An 18817-nucleotide genomic window follows, 5' to 3' on the forward strand; every position below is an offset into this window, starting at 1 on the left:
TGGAAAGTGTTTTCCTTTAGATGCCAGTGAAACATTTATGTAGAAGTAGGAACTTTGAATTTAACTTTTGAAATGTTCCGTGCTGAACAATAAAGCTACAACGTTGGAGTTCTTGAATAAAAGTGTGTATACGAGATTTTAAATAATTTGCAGCGAACGTCCAAAAAATAACAATTTAATTTGAGTAGATTATACTAATATTAAAAAGTTTCACTTAGAGTTTTGCATTTTAAAAACAGTTTACGTGAGCATAGCCTTTTTACAACTGTTTTCCAGCTCAGAGAATTCTGCAGTTGAAATCGCATATTTTAAACTTTTCCGGAAAAAAACAAAAAGCAAAGCAAAGCAAAAAAAAAAAAAAAAAAAACATAGGTAGGTAATTGAAAATTGGATAACGAAGAAATTTTTCGACGGCATTAAATAAGAATTAGGGGAAAGTGTTGTACCTTGGGACACTGCTAATTTCTATGAATCTATTTTTAGCAGCCATGTTTTTGTAATCTCTAATAGTAACTTTCACCACTAAATGGTGCCATAGTAAAAATCAGCATCAAAAGAGTTAAAATTGACGAGAGAAAGAAAATTTCATGACTCCAAAGTAAAAACTTTCTTCATTTTTATTTTATTTTCTGTCTTTGTATTTGTAAATTTAATCAAATGTTATTTTATTTTGTTATAAAAGAGAAGTACTTTAAATAATTTGTTTATGAGAAAATAATGATAGTGCATCCAGATTGACCATTATTTTGGTTTTTCTTAAACCACGTGGTGATTGTACCTTGGGACAAGCCAAACCTTTTGTACCTTAGGACACGTTTCAAGACACAATATATGCATGGGTTCTTAATAATTAAGATATGTTTAGGAACGTGGAACAATGTTCTAATCTTATGTAGTCTTTAAACACACTTAATATTAGATATTAATTTATAATTCATTATTAAATATTCATGATTTAATTCACTACCATGAATTTTTTTTGTTTTTGTTTTCTGGTGCAAAATTGGTTTAAGTATATGACTGTTTCCTGAATCGTGAAAACTTTCACATAGTACAACAGGATGTGTCCCCAAGGTACAATAGGATGTAGTACCTTGGGACAGCTTGGAACTTATACTTTAAATGGCTGGCAACATTTTATTTTCAAAATGTCTGAATTTTTAAAAAATATATTGCATAGAAGTATGTTGGGGTATTTTAATATGACTTTGAGATTTTAAATTTGATTCAAATAATTGACGTTAAAAATTAAAATATGAAAAGTATTCCATGGTACAACACTCTCCCCTACTACATTATGGGATAATACAAATTGTGGAACTTCAAAAAATTTCTACATTTTCTAAGCATAAACGTTCTTCCAAGATGAATAATTTTCGAAATAAAATATTTGAAGAGAAAATGAATATGAAACCTAGTAAGAAATTTTAACTAAGAATATATTGTTTTTATTGATAAAAAAAATTGTTTTTCTTGAAGAAAACGAGATTGTTTTTAAAGACCAAAACAAACATTGTTGTAGTGATTAAAAAAAAGTTTTTAGCTGGAATTTTTTTAGTATTTTTGGAAATGCCTCCAAACTGACTCGAATGATTTCGAGAAGCTTTGAATTGAAAATTTTGAAAGCAGAAGTATGATAGAGAAACATGTCGTTTATTGGTTGGTCTCTCTGTCCTCCTTTAATCAATGACTTTAAGCAACATTTTTTACTAAAAAAATCACGACACTTGGGGGAAAAAAGTTACTAAATTCCAATTTTTCGATAAATATAATTAAAATAATGTTGAACCAGAGTAAAGGATTTGTAGTATGTAGCTCCTGAGCAATATAGACAGGCTTTATGTATTAATCTAAAAATTAAGAGCCTTTCAATAGCATCTTATAGAAACGATTTCATTTTACTATTCATTTTACTTATTGAGAAGTGGAATTTTACGCTGGCAGTAATTCTTGTTGAAATTTTGTAATGTGTTTTCTTTCATATTAAAAACCAATCTTGATTTCAAATTATTTCTGTTAATACTGGCAGGAATTCTCGTTGGAATTTAATAATGTGTTTCCTTTCATGTTAAAAAAAAAAAAAATCTTGATTTCACTTTATTTTTATTAACACTGTCAGGAATTCATGTTGAAATTTAGTAATGTGTTTTCTTTCATGTTAAAAAAAAAACCTTGATTTCACATTATTTCTATTAAAAGAATTGATATACAGAATTTATTAGATTATTGCTTACAGATAATCGAGAAGATTTTGATATGATTGACATAACACCAAATTATTTCTTTTTAATTTAGAAGAGGTTTATTTTGTTTCAACATTCAGTGGCAATAGGGTTAAAAAAAACTCTGAAATAGCTGTGAGAGAGAGAGAGAGAGAAGAGTGAGAGAGAGAGAGAGAGAGGAGTAGAGAGAGAGAGAGAGAGAGAGAGATGAGAGAGAGAGAGAGAGAGAGAGAGAGAGGATGAGAGAGAGAGAGAGAGAGAGAGAGAGAGAGGAGAGAGAGAGGAGAGAGAGAGAGAGTAGAGAGGAGAGAGGAGAGAGAGAGAGAGGAGGAGGATGAGAGAGAGAGAGAGAGAGAGAGAGAGGAGAGAGAGAGAGAGAGAGATTTTTTTGAAATCCATTTCTGTATGTTTATCTTGTACTAAAAGTAAAATTTCCGTACCTTGAATATCATCGCAATTTTCACTAAAAGGATTGTCCGGATTCTTACTGAATAACTAACACCATGAATTTGACATTTTCTGAATAGATAGATGTTTTACTTTTTCATGCATGTGCTCTTTTTATTTCAAGTAGTTATTTTTATCTGTGACAAAAAAAAGTAATAATACGCACCCAAACACTTCCAACAACTACGGTTAGCAAACTAAAATGTTAGCATACAAAAATGAACGTTCGTTTCAGTCTGGGCAAGCGTTTTATTTTAATTCAGATTGTTTGTTTAAATTGAAACTTTAAGGCATCTCATCATGTGGAAATCACGAAGTATTCTTACTTGTTAATGTTCAGTCCAAAAATTCTGTAAGGCTCTCTAAAACTACAAATTCTCCAGGTTGTTAAGTGGCATCAAGCCTTATGCCTGTGGAAACCGTTTTATGCTATGCTTATAAATGAAAATCGATTAATTCTCTTGTATTCATGGCTGCAACAAACGAATCCAGTTTCACACTCAAGTACTTTGAACAGTTTTACATTACTATATTTTTCTTCCCATAAAAGGTATAAAAATCAGAACACATAGTGATGAGGTAATTAAAAACTTTTTACGAGATAAATCAAAGGTTTCTAATATTTCAGTCATCGGATGCCACTTAAAAACCATAGAAGTTAGACCAACTAAAAGTAGAAGGATAACAGCAGAAAATTTCAGCGTCTTGCCTTATAAAGAATTAAGACCAGTATACATAAGATTTTCACGGGACATCTGTGAACTCGATTGCACCATGAAAAAAGCCTGAGGTTCATTATACAGTGAACGCCGAGTGATTGAATCAGTGGTTAATTGAGTGCGTCTTTAATGAATCAAATCCCCAAAAACAGAACTAATTCTAACTTTAACATTAAAAAACTACCGGATATATAATAAATCGAACACGCCGCTTAAATGCATCAAGTGGTATGTGACTGATTATTTCCTCAAACACGTGGTGCAAACGTGTTTTTTTTCTTTGCTTTCTTTTGGAAAAATGATCTTTTTTCTTTTGTAAATAGTGAAAAGAGGGGGGCGCAAGGTGTTACAGACTTTTACTATCAATTTTCTTAGGGAAAAAATCAAACAAAACCTGTCAGACTGAGAAAGACATGGTGTCGACGGGACTCCAGGGCTTGTTACGGCAGCGTTAACATTGGAGCATGAAGGTCTGTAGGTAGTTTTATGATTTTGAAAAAAAGATTTTCTAAAATCTGTACCTCAGAGCTAGACTAACGTGAATCCAAAAATGGCAATTATCGGGTTTTTACGGCTTTATATGTAGAACCTTATTCCGCATCGAATCATCTCAACGTAATTCTATTAAAAGAAATTCTTTTATAGTTATTTACCAGCATCACGAAACGAGCGCAAGCCCCATACTTCGCATGCACCAGACGAAATCTCCTGAAAAGTAGTCAATAACATGACTTACGTTAGTCTAGCTCTGAGGCACAGAATTAATTACTACACATTTTTAGCAATCAATAGCAGATACATTTTTCGAAGCAGATAAGTTTAAAGTTTGAATTTTGTAATTGGAAGAAAAAAAAAAAAAAATCAAAGAATGAATGAATTGGGAGTGAACGGCATAACTTTTCAACAATGCCTTATCTGATTTGACTAAAAATTAAACCAAGTTCTCTCAAATTGCTTGTAGAATTCCACATTAAAAAAATAAATAATATATATATATATATATATATATATATATATATATATATATATATATATATATATATATATATATATATATATATATATATATATATATATTATTATTGCATCAGCAGAGTTATTGAATCGAAATGGTTCAAATTAAATATAATTCAAATTAGCGGCGGTCACTGCATTATCAACGTTATCTATTTTGTGACAAAGCATGATGCCGTTCTCAAGTTGCAAGTATAGCCAGGGCTGCGGAGTCGGAAGAAAAATGGCCGACTCCGACTCCTGGATTTTGAAATGTCCGACTCTGATTCCAACTCCGGCTTTTTTATTTATTTATTTTTTCAAATCCCCTCCCCTCATGGGAAGGGGGAAAACCCTTAAAGATAAATTGAAATATTAATTTCTTTTTATGAAATTTTCACGTTGTATTTTACTGTAAACCTAAGATGCAAACAACGTTAGAAGTTCAATTTGAAAATTAAATTATCTACTAGTTGCGATTTCAAAAGTGAGATTATTTAAAAATCACATTTTTAAAATATTGAAAAGGATTAATTTGCTCCTCTTTAATGTTTAACAAATAGATGTTGATCAAATCCTGTGCTTTCAATTTCTCAAAACTGTAACTTGAGAGAAAGAGAGAGAGAGAGAGAGAGAGAGAAACCTTTTTTGCTAAGCTAAAATACTATTCTTGAGAGGGGAGATCCCCCGCCCCCTCCCGGGTGACACTCATCTGGTGACTTAATTTTAGAGTCTATAAAAATTGAAATACTTTAATTCTGAAAAATTTTCCCAATAATAAATATTAAATTTCATCTTAAAAATTTCAACGAAAATATTGCACTATATTGCGGGGAGAGGTCGGGTACATGTACGTTTGGAGCAAATTTTACACAAAATGCGGTGGTATACAGCTTTGTACGAATGGCGTTTACTATACCTACATTTCTTTGCTCAATTTTAATTTTAATTTTATTGGCAGCTTTAGAGTTAACCTTAATATGAAGATTTTAGGATTAACTACAATAATTATTGAGTGTTGTAACCAATGAATCATGTACTGATTTTATTTTGTACTTTTTAGTGATAACCAAGCTTTCTTAGATAAAGTCTTTAGATTTAAAAATCCATTCATATTTTATCGAATCTTTACGATTTGCGCTTTCGTACCAACACTTATTTGAATTTACCAAGCACTGTCAGAAGTTTCCCGACTTGCTCAAGCGATACATTCCTTTTACAATTTTACAACTGACATAGCGTTAGATATATATTATTATTTTCATATGAAAGTGATTACTTAGAAAATGGTATGCAACAAAACTGGTTGCTGACAGTTGCTATCCGTTAAATAAAGTTAAAAGAATATAAGCAAACTGGGAGACTGCGGCGTAGGTAGCTGTTACAGAAAGTTCGATTAACAATCAAGTCAGCTGGTTGCCACAATGACAGTTATTTTCCTTTTAGTAGGCCTTTATACATGTAATCAACCTAATTAGTAGTCAGTTTTTTAAAAATTGCAAGAAGAGGCAGAGAAAATTAAAGAAAAAAGAAACCCGGAGTCGGAGTCGGCCTGTTTTCGAACGACCCCGACTCCGACTTCTTTACTCCAAAATCAGTCCTATTCCGACTCCTACTCCACAGCCCGGAGTATAGCAATCGCTTGATAGAATGACCCATGATATTCCTGATCCTATGCCGAACACATCCACTATTCCTTATTGTCTTAAATAATTATAATATTTGCCGGTCACCTTGTCTAGTGGTCAGAGGAGTCTGACTGCGATAGTGAGGTCCCGGGTTCGAATCCCGGCTCGGGCATTTATGTACTTTCTCTCTCCTGTCCTTGTCATTTCTTTGTGTGGATGTGTTGTCATGCTGCGAATGGTTGCCTACCCTATAAACGGGGCCTTACAGCATGTGTGTACTGTGGAAGTCGAACTTTACACCTCATTACGGTACCGTTGGAAAAGTGGAGCAGCGCACCCCAAATTGCCAGCCTAGCTGGAACAAGACTACAACAACAACAACAAAATAATAGTTGCTCAAAGAATATCCCGTTGTACACTTTAGTGACCACGATTCATAACGATACCCTTTCCTCCTATATTTCATCATGTCTTACATTCCTGGAAATATTACGCGGATTCTTTGTCCGTTCTTAGAAATACTGAGTATGGATTTTTTCATGAAGTTAGCAATCATTGAACACTCCATGGTAACAAGGAACCAATTTCATTTCAAAAGAGAGTTACTATCAATAGCTTTTTGCTACTATGCCTTTTCCCCCATAGATGGTACAAAAGTTGGTAAGTTAACTAAAATTTTTTTTGAATTTTAGTTTAAGGTTTCTAGTATTTTTATTATTCGCAGCGACTTCAAGGCTTCCGATGGCTGTGTATTAAATATTAACAAAAACGAATCATTTCAAAACGTAATTAAACTGCAAGAAAAATACTTAAATACCAGAAATTTCATAAAAGAAAAGCTATACATACATATTTCATCCCTGGTTAGGTGAAAATATACAGCAGCAAAAAGGATGATTGCAATAATTACAAAGTTTTACGAATTTTCGATCATCTACAATGTTTAATTTCAAGTGAGCGTTTATTTTTCAATTCTAATTACAAAAATTTAATTTATTTTCTGGGAGCTCTAACAGTTGTGAAACTTTCAAATAAATTTCTTCGTACGCAGTTTCTTCAGTTCCAAAATGATGTTAACTTGGATAGATTAAACTTCGACGAAAGTACTAACTTTCATAGCTAAAATAATTAAAAAACAAAAGAAACATAGCTAATTATTTCTCTCTGAAGGGGATGGAATTTTGTAGTAAAGGTTTCTCATGGAGTTAATTTGTACAACGTTCAAACAACTGAACAAATACGCATGCTTATAGCATTTATGCTTATAGGTACAAAGACAAAGAAACGAAGAAAACACAAATGACGGAAGAATGAAAATACTGTAACATGCAATTCAATTAATAAGAAGTATGGGGATTTTATACATTTTGTAAACGTTCCACACTCTCTCACACAATACTAAGGTGAGTATAAGATGTGAAATGCTTGACATTTGAGGCAGTGAAAAGCAAAGAGATGTAAGTGGCAAAATCAAAAATTTGGAGATAACCAGTACTAATGGTATTTGAACCTCTTTTATGCCTTGGGGAAAGAAATACTTCTAGTAGCCCTGGTAGGTTCTGTTATGCAGCATGATTTTAAAAAAAAAGTTTTTTAATGAAAGTCTACCTAGGACTTTATCTTTTCTCGCTCTTCACTCAAACTTGAAAATGTCTACTTACATTCCTTTTCTTCTCACTGCTTCATATGTGAATTTTAGCAACGTACTTTTGACGTGTGCGCATGTGTGTAAAGTCAATAAAAAATGCCTATATTTAGGTTAATTATCACACAACACCATTGAGATCTAATTCGAGGTATGTGATGAACGTAGTAAAACTAATCTGTCAAATTAGTTGATTAGAGAACTTTTGCTATATGAGTTTGAGTTACGTCCATAGTGCAGCAGGGGGTAACGCGAAACTTGATGCTCTGCTAAAGGTGAATGTTTGTTGAACCTACATGACTAACACAATGTTTATTATAACATTAATATTAATGATTAAGATTGTTATGTTTATTCTCATCGTAATCATAATAAAGTACTATTACAGCCAAAGTATCAAAAAAAAAAAAAAAAAAAAAAAAAAAAAATGGCTGAAAGATGATAGACTACGACGGATGACCAGTAATTTCGAATGCTGAGTTTCTAGAGTTAACAATGCGTTACTAAAGAAATAAAGCACCTAATTCATTGCAAAATGTTTGACTCGCTTTAGTATTATGTATCATTTATGTGTACTCACATCTTTCAGCCACTCAATTAGTATAGTGCACATCCGCATTAACATCTACACACTCCACCCCCCCCTTATGTACATGTTCTTCAAAATACATACTTTAATGCGTTAAAAAAAGAAAACTTAATAATTGAAGATCGAAAATGGAATTAACTAGCAAATCAAATGAAAATTTTCAGTAAATTAGTTCAGTATTTTTTCAATAGTTAGTTCAATAATATTCTTTTCGTATCTCCATTTTGAGTTAAACATTTGTCTAACGTGCTATATTTGAAATATGATTTGAGTGGAATACATAATTTTACCTTTTGAGGATATGTATCAACAGTTCAACAGCATTAAAAAATAAATAAAATTCAGAAGATTTTTTTTTCAGAAACTTTTAATAAGTTTTGAACCTAGGGCACATATATGAGGCAGTGAGAAGCAAAGGGATGTAAATGAACGTTTTAACGTTTTGAGTAAAACGCGTTTGAAGTTCAGAAGCTAGGTTGGTTTTTATTGAGAAAATGTTATAAATCATACTGAATTGCAACATCTACAGGGAGTGCCATTTGTACTGGTTGCCTCCAAATTTTAAATGTTGCTACTTGCATTCCTTTGCTTTTAATTGTCTCATATGTCCTACGGTTATTACAGGGTCAAATAGTGGTTTTCTTTTTTGCTTGTTAAATCATATGCAGGAGCGCCCCGAGGTGAGGTCACGGAGGTCACTGTGACCTACCAAACTGTCCTTATTCAAAGAGTTTTGTCCTACGATTCGGAAAATTCTGAAATATAACTGGCTATTCTTTACTGTTTTTTCTTTCTTTTTTTTTAAATTCCTAATGTCTCTCGTCTTGTATTTTCCTTTAAAACACTCAAAGCAAAAATAATTAATGGAAAAATTCAATCACTTAAGAAAGGTTAAATGAAACACAAATGGAGATAAGGTAATTAAACCAAGATCTTCCGGAAAAAAAAAATGTTTTTTTTTTTTCCTTTCTCGAAGAGTATTAGTTTATTGGTGAGAATAGCAGGATGATTTTTCAAATGATTTTTAAACCGCGTAATTTGCAGCCTCTAAAAATAAATTGAATTTCTAGTTTAATTCCGAACTATGTTTTGCATATCCAAGCACTGATACACACTCTAAATTATTATTATTATTGTTATTATTATTATTGAATCAGTGAAATCTTAACTCGCTGAAACAGATATTTATACTATTTAAAAAAATTCAATTTCGAAATTTGCCGCCCTTAAAATCTGCGGCCCTAGGCGGCCGTCTAGGTTGCCTACCCCAAGAGCCGGGCCTGGCATACGTGCACAATTTCAAAATATTTTCTCAGAAGAAAATAAGATAAAAAGCTCTTGTACTGTGAAAACTAACTGGAAGTGCTATTTTCTATATAAATATAAATGGTTAAGGGGGGGGGGGTCTCTCTTAAACGCTAATGAACTGAAATCGATGCCTACCTTGCGGGGAAAAGCGAGAGCCTCATAGATCCAAATGAAGAGTGAAGGGCGCTCCGGAATCAACCTGTTTTCGCAGACATCAAAGTATTATAGAAATACGTTTATAAAGGGCGCAAACGCCCCCTTCGCTACTGCGCAGATCGACCAATCAGAAACCGCCAATCCGTGCACGAGATTCTCTCCCACCTTTTGCGGTCCTTTTTACTGCACTTTAATTTCACGGAAAAATTCTTTTGCTGGTGCTCGTCGGAAGGTAGAATTTCGAAATAAGTCAGTCTGTATGGCTATTTCTTTGCCAGAATATTGCCAAAATATTGAACCGTTTGGAAAATTAATCGAGCTTTGCAAAGAAAATAACTGATAAGTGCAACTTAGCTTAATCGCTTAAACTTGATTAATAAAAAAAAATCAATGATTATTGAAATAAACTTCATTTTCATACCTTGAGCATATCAGAAAAAAAAGTAATAAAATAAAATGAAATAAATCAATAAATAAAATAAAAAATATTGAAAAGAAATACTGAAAAACAAGGTCATGAAATAAGAGGAACTTGTTTTTTTCTCATTAACTTTTCAGGGTAACTTTTCAGGGAGTTCAAATAACTTTTCAGGGAGTTGTTCTATTAGGATCTCTCCTCCCTCATTTCTTTTTATTCGGAAGATCTTGGTTCAATCACTTTATCCCCATTCGTGTTTTCTTTTACTTTTCCTGTGGGATTGATTTTCCCGCTAAATTATTTTTACTTTGACTGTTTTAAGAAAAAAAATTGAAAATCTAAATTATTTTAGCATTAGCACCAAAGAGATAAAGTGAAATGCTTTTACTTTAAAACTACTGTCCAAAAAGTTAATATTTAGCAACAAAAACTCGAGAGGATTGCAGATATGAAATGTATGATTTTTGGTTTTTATTAAGAGAATTATAAAAGAGATTATTATTAAAAATAAAATTACTTTTCTCTGTGCACTTAATATTGACGAAGAAGGAGATTGATTCAGTTACGCAAAACTTTAATATTCATACAAAAGAAATATCTGCTAAAGATTCTATTTTTATTGCTAAATACATTTTTAATAAAGAATTTTTGAAATCTTAAATTTTTAAAGTATTTCGTTACATGCTACTTATTGTTTAACAGTCTTTATTTCGTTGAAGTCAACAACTTAAAACTGTAGTTTTATGAAAAAGTAATGAACAAGTTATGAAAAAGTACATAAAATCAAACCTCGCCTAAAACATACAAAACAAACAATTCAATTTTTCATACTTAAATGTTTCAGCCATAATGGATATAGTCTTAAAGATAAGTAATCTGATACAACGTATACTTAAAAATACAAATAAAATGATAAAAAGAGATTAAAAATAATTACGACGATTTTTAGAAATAAATAGACTTTGTAATTTGTTGGAGCTAAAAACTAAAATCATCTGTTTTTTTCCTTTATTAAAATGTATTAAACTCTGTAGAAAAATGTTAAAATTTCTCTTCCTTTTTCTGAAGAAGTAATTACTATTTTATCAATTTTCTCCAACATGCTTTAAGAGTGCTATAAGCTAAAAAGAAGAAAGTCATTATTTTTTAACAAACTTAATTTTTAATTTTCATTAGAAGGTAATTGTATATTACATTAGTTTTTATTTACATTGTGTGAGTCTTTAATGAGAACTGAATTTATTTCTTTTACAGGAAAGATTTTGGGGGAAAAGTTTAGTGTTCATCGAACAACTTTCACTTTACTATCGCACTTAAAAAATAATTCCGATTTTCTTAACAACCCTCTCAATTCTCATAATTTCACAGTTTAATTATATTTAGGAACAATTATAGATATTCTCATCAGTGCAGTTCTGTTTTTATGAGTTTTAGGTCAACTAATGAAGTAACAAAATATTGAGTTGCTCAAATAAAAATTGTACTTTAATTTTTCATTAAGACAACGAAGTATAGTGCACTTTAACCATTGCGACTCTACTTCATTTTTTAGGGATTCAATTTTGATTCTTACACACACCTTTTTCGCTACTTTGTAAATAAGGAATTGCTTTAAGTTCAATTATTTTAAATTAAAATACTTTTAATTTAGAAGTATTTTCTTAATTAAACAAATGCCCCATTAAAATTAACTCACTTTTATTTTTTTAAAGTTATTATTAGCTAAAAAATAACCTTAAAAAGTCCTTCTATTCGCCCCAACTTTATAGCAATTTTAATTTTCGCCTTTAATACTTTGAAAGTATCGAAAATTATTTTGTTAAATAAAGTTTTAACGATAAACGGTATTAAATTTTTTTTATCAAAATAAAACGAAAAATGAGCTTTAAACTAATCTGAACACCAACAGCGGTTCACAGCAGTATTAGTCACTCCAAGTTGTTCAAGTCAGCCGATCCGCTTTGAACCAGTGGGGACTAGTTTCCGTTTTTAGAATATTTTTCTTTCTCTTTTTTTTTCACGCGATCTCGATTCAGTCTCGCGATATTTTTGCGCCTCAGACAACACTGCAGATTCTATTTGGATTTTTCTGGATTACTTTTTTCACACACCCAGAAGATGATTCATATCCTTCGAAATTTCCCAATTACAGTATGCATATCAAAGGTGAGTACAAAACATCTTATTCTCCTTTTCGTGTGCTCTAAAATACTAGGTATAAGCAAAACAGACGAGATTTTTCCCTCTTGAAATAAAAATCATGTTAATTTGAATCGATCATTTATGGAGTTGAGAAGTAAGATAATGCAAGTTATTAAAGTACAAAATGGATTGACTTCCTGTTTATGGTGATACTTGAACTTTCCAGATAAGTGACCCTTTTGGAATTGAATCTGCAAACGATTCCATTTTTATTACGAAGTAAAATATATATATATATATATATATATATATATATATATATATATATATATATATATATATATATTATTTGAAGGATTTTTGATTTTAGTAATAATTTTTTTCTAATTTTAATTTTTAATTCCTATTTTCATTCAAGTTTGTTAACGTTATTACTTTTGTTGCGCTTCCTTCCATTTGGTGTCATTTGCTTAAATGGATTTCATGAAATTCAGATGGTGCTTTCGTCATTTATATTTAAAATAATTCTCATAACGATTTCGTGTAATCTGTAATATATATGTAGTTCATGTCTTCATTTTAGTTTCTGCAAAAAAAAAAAAAAAAAAAAAAAAAAAAAAAAAAATAATAATAATAATAATAAATCAATCAGAGCTCGTTGTAAGAACTACCAGTGGCAATCTTCAATTAATTGTCTAAAGTTAATCCTAGGATGTACGAGAGCCTAGTCTTCAGAAATTAAATTAATGCATAAGTACCATGGATTCCAAATGTGCAAAAAGAAATATAGGAACAGAACTCCCGTGAGCTACCATGCAAATTAAGTCTTGATTACGTCGAGGATAAGATAACTATGACCAGTGCTGAAAAAAATATTTGGGTTAACACATTTTTTTTTTCTTTTGGTTAAATGGCATTAGATGTCTTAGTTGACGGATTTTGTTAGGCAAAAAAAGTCAGTTCCGATTACTTATGCCTGCTTTAATTTAAGTCTTCTGAAAACAATTTACATTAAATTTGCATTATTTTTCTCACAAATCAAGCATTTTGGGAAGACATTTAAGTCTTAAGAAACGCCCTCCAACGTCCCCCACGCCCTCCCCCCAACTCAAATTCAATGCTAATTTTGACCATTTAGCCATTTAAAATAGCAAAATACTTACTTTTCTAACAAATATTCACACTATCGCCGCTCATAGTAATATAATATGGATATAATTATGTAAAATTATGTAAAAATCTCGGTAAGTAAGTACATAATATGCATAGAGATTTGAATATCAAATAAGTCTCATAATTCACAACGAACTTCAACAAGATTAATAAAACTCATGAACTAGAGGAAAATTTTGAATTTTAGAAACACGCTTATACAATCGTTACATAATAATAACATAAGATGTTGAAGAAAAGTCATATCTGTACAAATGATATCCCACCTTAGAAAATTTAAATTCGTATTGACTGCTCTGCAAAATCATTTTTATTGCCAAATTATAAGATGAAATATTGTTATAATTGATTTCTAAGTGCAAATGAACCAACAAAATTATTCACGTATTCTACTCTGATGAAATAAAGCGCTTTATTTAAGCTAATATCGTATTAATTGAATGTCAGTTCTGCATTGATGAAAATTGTATTTATGTGACAAGTTGTAGATACGCGCGTAAGCCATATATGGGCATACTATGGCTCACCATCAATACTTGCATGGTTTTCCCTCATTTACTCGAAAGAAATGTATCCTACCTTTTTTACATTAAAAATGACACAGTAATAAATGAAATATTTATGCCAAAATTCTATATTAGTTTTGTTTTCTCACGTTTTCTTTAAAAAATATATAAAATGTGTTCTACATTTTTCACATTCGCAAGAAAAATAATAATAAATTAGTTGATCAAAGGCCTTTTTTAAATGAAAAAAAAAAAAGAAGTAGAAAATTAATCTGAAAGCTGTTACCTGGCTTAATATTGCTCACTATCAATCTATACTAGCATCGTTTTCGCTCATTTGCTTGAAAAAAAAAAAAAAAAAAAAAAAAAAAAAAAAAAAAAAAAAAACGAGAGAGATGGCCTACATTTATTTACATTAAAACAATAGATTATTAGCTAAAAAAGACATGAAATTAAAATAATAACAATATAGATAAGAAAAGAAAAGAAGAAAAAAAAACTGCTTCATTTGAACTCATTTAACTTGGAATATTTTTTTATTGTTGTATTACACCTTTGCTTGTTAAATTGAAAAGAAAAACCTTAACGATGTCAGTAAATCTGCTAATAATTTGTTTAGATACAATTTATTTGAGTGCGAGAACTTATATTTTCAACCAGAGAAAATCCTTTGATATTTATTTAATATTTTTAGCCTTTGCATTTTTAATAATTTTTTTTTAAATATATTAACAATTTGTTACTACTCGCATATTATTTTACAGCATTAAATTTCTATTATTATACTGAAATAAAACTAAAGCATGAAACTAATTCAAGTACCGTCTTAATGGTTTATTCTTATTTCTGAATTTTTAAGAATTCTTCGCAATAAATGTAGCACGATAACACTTAGCGCTACATGCACTAAAATCTTTCGTTTTCTTTGTAGTGTATTTCAAAGTCTCATAAGGAAATGCACAATTAGCTTTTTCTTCGATTATAGCGTTTAAACTGAAGATATTATTTTCTTTTTTGGAACTTGCTCTGGAGAAAACTCGATGCATTGCGATTTCAATTAATGCTCTTTTATTTATGATTGAAAAATTTTAATTCGGAATTTATTTCTTAAACTCTCTATATTATTATATTAATTAGTATGCAATCATAATGCGGGTATTTTTTAAATAGAAGTTAACAATTTTCAAGAGCGAAACAAAATTAGAAGGCTCAAGAGAATAAAATCTAGATTGAAACGTAAGGCTATTTTATCACGGGATCTAAAGAAAAGCTACTGAATAAATATTTCAAAACGGTAATTTATCACGGTAAAGCTTGATAACTGAAGCGTAACTTAGGTGCAGCGCTTGCTATAATTTAATTATTTCTTGTCTTCTTAAAAATTTGAGCAGAAATGAATTTTAATAAAATATTCAAAACTGTATTTCATTGCATTAAAATGCGGCAAATTTAATGGTTTTGATTGCAAATTATTTCTTCAGATTTTAATTATATCAATAATATGTTCATCTAAAAACTTTACCATAGAAGTATCAGGAATAAAAAAAAAAAAAAAATACTGCTCTTTCCAACTAAATGGCTAATTGCAGTTAAACGAAAAGCTTTGTATAAAGCCTTTTTATTAATGAATAAAAAATATATAAAACAGTTATCTTTGGATTCCAGATAATTTTCATCAGCTTAAATTCTGTAAAAAAAATGATGCCATTGAAAAAATTCTTTTAATTTCAAGAAGGAGTCTTTGGAATTTTCAAATTTTCTTTTACGCGCTGCTCTGTGTAGCACTGAAATTCTGTTTAAAAATTAACTTGAAATATAGCCTTTTATAAAAAATTTCTATAATGCTAAAGGTAAAATTATTGTTCCCTCTTAAATATTTAAAGATATTATAATGATTGCTGTTTAATCATATAGCGACATGAGTAGATATTCTGTTCACTTTTCCTGAGCTTTTTGCTTTGAGAAGAGACTTTACATAGCATCTCAATTATGCCATTAACTCAGCTGCTACGTTATAACCGGTTCTGAATGTCTCTCACTTATAAAAGTGCGAAAGTATAGCGGTATTTACTCGTTATAACCAAGTGCTCGTAAAAAAAGGAATTGTGAAAAAAAATTGGAAAATTTTTTCATGCTTGATTTGACATTTATATATTTCTGTACAGTACCAAAGAAGTTTGTTATTTGCTTTGAACTGTATTACTGTATTTTTCTTGATATTGTTTTTGAGGAACATGTAACCCGAAAAACATTGCCATTTGCATCCTTGACTTCAAAATAGCAAGAACGGATACAAGGGAGAGGTGAGGGGAGCGATTTCCCCTCCCTTGAGGGACTCTCCACAGGCAACTTTTCCAAATTGAAGTTCTAAAACGCAAGTGTAGGCCATCTTTGACGACGTTAAGGAAAGGGGTGGGGTACGAATCTTCCTTCCCGAAACTTTTCGGAGTTGAAGTTTCAAAAAGGCAATTTTAGACGATCTTTGGAGATCTTAGAAGAAGGAGTTTGGAGACCTTCCCCTAAGCGTTTTGCAAAATTTAAGTCTTAATGATGCGATTGTAGACAGCTCAGGTAGTGTTATTAGGAGCAGGAATAGGTTCAGTGACATTCCTCAGGTAATTTCCCAAAACTGAAATTCAAAAAAAAAAAAAAAAAAAAGCGCAATTTTAGACCATTTTCAATTATGGTAGGAGCAGGCGGTTTCGGAACATTCCCCGGAATTACTACAAAATTAAAAATCTAGTACGCAATTTTAGAACACCTTTCTCAAAGGAAAAGAGAAAAATTAGGCCGGAGGACCTCTTGTATAAATATCTGTATTTTAGTTGCATAAAAATATAGCATGGGTAAATCAGATACGTAGTAAGAGGTAGGTTGAAAAATCGACCACCCCCTCCTTGAACAATTTCTGGATCCGTCCTTGCAAAATAGTTAGAAGTTTTTCTGCACTTAAGGGGGTCCAGGACACATTTTGAATTTTTTTTTATTATACACTTTAGAGTTTTTAAATTTTTTGCACTGATTCACCATTTATTTAATAAGCAAAATCATGACATAAATGTGAAAAAAATTTTTTTTATTTAAATTTAATTAGTTTTTTTTTTAAAGAATGGGGTTGCTTTAAATTGCTATAACTCAAAATATTCTTGATCAATTTTCAATTTTTTTAAAATAAATTACGCACAAATATCTAAGCTTTAATTTTTATTCGGCGATTTTAAAAATAATGATTCAAATAAAAAATAAAAAGTATTTGAAGAAAAATTTCGAAAAATTCGAAGATACTTTTTTTAAAAAAAATCACAATTTTTGCAGTAAACGTTTTTTTTCAAATTCGCCGAATAAAATTTAAAGTAAATTGTTTGAAAAAGACATGCTCCAAGTTTCATTACTTTATCTTTATTGGTTCCTGACTTATAAGAGTTTGAATGCAAGAAATCGGGAAAAATTGCATCATGGAGAAAAACGCGTTTAAAGTTTTAAAGTTAAGTACACATTAGCTATGTGCATGAAACAAAAATAATTATATCTTTCGTTCTATTTAAGATAGAAACAAGATTCAAACGTCCTCTTAAGCAGAAAAACCCGGAGTAATTTTTCACATGATAAAAAAAAAAAATTGCAAAATTTGTCGATTTTTGTATCCCGGACCCCCTTAAGAAGTAAAGTAGTGTCGAGGGTATATAAACTTCAAATTCTTCACTTTTGTCGTTATCAAGGTCGCATTGATTATTTTTTCATTTTTATTAGCTTGACTTTGAGCTGCAATATCATCGGATGTATCTCTCGCTGATAACATTCGCATCAATAAATATATAATTTTTAAATGCTCCTTTACTCCACGAGTTTCATAAAAAGGGCCGTGTCATCTGTTGTGCTGAGGAATTAAGTCTTATCTCTCACTTTCGGTTGAATTCAAAAGGTTAATGGAATTTTTCCAAAAAATAGAATAATCTTTTCTGAGGAGGAAATCAACAGAAATTTTATAAATTACAAAAATATTGCTCGCTTGAGGCGGGGTTTGCTAGTTAAAAGGGAGTTATGTTCCTATAGACTGAACATTGCACCAACCAAATCTTTTTAATTTTCTCGTTAAATGCGAGTTCTCGTTATAACAGGGATCGTTGTAAGCGAGTTTAATTGTACTACATCTTGGGTAAGTTATACTGAAAAAGAAGTCGAAAAATATTCTATAAATATTGAAAAGTTGCCTGAAAACAATTAAAAGGCAACCACTACACCTCAAATGTTTAAAACTAAACTTTTAAAAGGCAAATATAACTCGACGACTATACTTTCAATTTTTGGTTTTATCCGCCTTAAACGAAGAACTTTCCTAACAACCCAAGAAAAATTTCTGCAGTGTTTAGAATTCTCAGGAAAAAAAAAAATAAAAACCTGCTCTCATTACAAGCACTTTGAAAACATTTTACTGCTGATTTTTCAAAAAACAACTATGACAATATTCCAGCAAACTGTTCCCTTTAAATGTCATGTACAAAACTAATTTAAGGAAAAATAAAAATCCCGGCTTCTGCGAAAATGAAATTTATCCGAATAAGATAAACTGATTGTAGAAAAAGAAAAACCAGGCTGTCTTTTGTCATAAAGAGCAATTTAAGTTTTCTTTCTTGCTAAGTCATTTCAAATTAGTAATTAGATCTCCATTACACCATTTAATTAAATTGCTTTTCATCACCTGCTCAGGTTCAGGAGTTAAGATGAATTTCTCGACAATAAAACCGCTTTCGTGCGGAGAAAACTTTGATTGGCTAATAATACTTCTTTAGTTCACCAGTTTCGTAACCTCAGAATAATTAAACGAAACTTTTTAAAATAATAAATTTATTTTTATAAGAATTTTTTGCCGA

General features: G+C 30.6%; 1 protein-coding gene across 2 annotated transcripts in view; it reads right to left on the reverse strand.

The window, feature by feature from the left end:
• Positions 1-18817, reverse strand: part of LOC129234162 (uncharacterized) — an 80308-nt gene that overhangs the window by 24515 nt on the left and 36976 nt on the right. Inside the window, exon 1 of one of the 2 annotated variants that reach the window (XM_054868076.1) lies at positions 9687-9753. The exons of the other annotated variant lie outside the window; for it this stretch is intronic. The gene's annotated coding sequence lies outside the window, so the exon portion shown is untranslated. Of the gene's footprint in view, positions 1-9686; positions 9754-18817 lie in introns of those variants that run through there. 2 annotated transcript variants of the gene reach the window in all.

The sequence above is a fragment of the Uloborus diversus genome, chromosome 1 (genome assembly GCF_026930045.1).
Source record: "Uloborus diversus isolate 005 chromosome 1, Udiv.v.3.1, whole genome shotgun sequence".
Classification (NCBI taxonomy): Eukaryota; Metazoa; Arthropoda; class Arachnida; order Araneae; family Uloboridae; genus Uloborus; species Uloborus diversus.